At 51.8% G+C, this 1,621-nt stretch overlaps 1 non-coding gene across 1 annotated transcript; it reads left to right on the top strand.

Annotated features, from left to right (window-relative positions):
- The first annotated feature begins 658 nt into the window (after positions 1-658).
- Positions 659-799, top strand: LOC134584222 (small Cajal body-specific RNA 11). Its single transcript, XR_010086499.1, has one exon. It is a non-coding gene; the product is annotated as a small Cajal body-specific RNA 11 (non-coding RNA).
- Positions 800-1,621: the final 822 nt, after the last annotated feature.

A 1,621-nucleotide genomic window follows, 5' to 3' on the forward strand; every position in this document is an offset into this window, starting at 1 on the left:
TCTGTCATTTTACACAGCTTAGTAAAGTTCTTTGGAATTTTCCCACGCTGTGTAAAATGACAAAGAGCACTCTGATTGGTGGGCTTGAAATCCATCCAATCACAGTGCTCTGTGTCATTTTACACAGCGTGGGAAAATTCCAAAGAACTTTCCCATGCTGTGTAAAATGACACAGATCACTGTGATTGGTTAGATTCCAAGCCCACCAATCAGAGTGCTCTTTGTCATTTTACACAGCGTGGGAAAATTCTTTTGGAATTTTCCCATGCTCTGTAAAATGACAAAGAGCACTCTGATTGGCTTAAACCAACCAATCAGAGTGTTCTTAGCCTAATTGCAGGGCGGGTCAAGCCTCTATAAGCCTTCCCCCGCCCTGCAGAGCTCAGTCTGCGCGGAGCCCTCCATGGGTCAAGATGGATTAATTTTTTTTAGCATTTTTTTTTTCATCTGGATTTTTTTTTGCCCTCAGGGGTGGGGGCCAGGGGGGTGGGGGCCGGGGGGGGGGGGAGTAGGTCCCCCCCAATTGTTTTTTTTAGGGCCCTCACCCACCACTCAGGGGTGGCTGCCGGGGGGGGGGGAGAACAGTAGGTGTCCCCCCTTATTGTTTATTAGGGCCCCCACCCACCGCTCAGGGGTGGGGACGGGGGGGGACAGTAGGTCCCCCCCCCCAATTGTTTTTTTTATGCCCCCACCCACCGCTCAGGGGTGGGGGCCAGGGGGGGAGGGCAGTAGGTCCCCCCCTTGTTTTTTAGGGCCCCCACCCACCGCTCAGGGGTGGGGGCCAGGGGGGGAGGACAGTAGGTCCCCCTCCCTTATTGTTTATTAGGGCCCCCACCCACCGCTCAGGGGTGGGGGCCGGGGGGGGGACAGTAGGTCCCCCCCATTCTTGTATAGGGCCCCCATCCACTTTTTAGAGGTGGGGGATGGGGGGGGGGGACAGTAGGTCCCCCCTATTTATTGTTCTTTCGTAGGTTATTTTTTAAACAGTGAGCAGTCACAGTGAGCAGCCTTCCCTGTGCTATTATGGGGGTCATATTGACCCCCATAGAGTGAGAGGGGGACCTGGGGGGCTTATGAAGTGGCGGGGAGCACTGCTCCCTGCTGCTTCTATCTTTACATATTACAAGGAGGGAGCTGCGTGCCGGTAGCTCCCTCCTTGTAACAAACTGAACGAACAAACGAACACTGATACTCAGTGTTTGTTTGTTAGTCTGATTTTTTTATTCATTCATTCGTCTGTCTGATGAATGAATAGATGAAATTCCCGTTCGCATGTCCAGGTGTTTCACTGGGCATGTGCGGGAATCTTACAGTCTGTCTAGTGTGGGCTGATGACGTGTCCCACAGGGACTTCACCTACCCACACAAAGATGGCGGCGCCCTGAATATAGATCGGGGCAGAAAATAAAGATTAATAAATAGGTAATATGGGGGGCTTAGGGGCATTTGGGGGTGACTACGGGGTTTAGTTAGATGTAGTGGAGGCGGGAGGGGGGGTTAAAAAAAAAAAAAAACAGGATTCGGCCATGACAGTGCCGCTTGTAGCAGAGGTTAAAGGGACAATATAGGCACCCAGACCACTTCAGCTCATTGCACTTTGTTAACATTGTAGCACTAATGG

The sequence above is a fragment of the Pelobates fuscus genome, chromosome 13, assembly GCF_036172605.1.
Source record: "Pelobates fuscus isolate aPelFus1 chromosome 13, aPelFus1.pri, whole genome shotgun sequence".
NCBI lineage: Eukaryota > Metazoa > Chordata > Amphibia > Anura > Pelobatidae > Pelobates > Pelobates fuscus.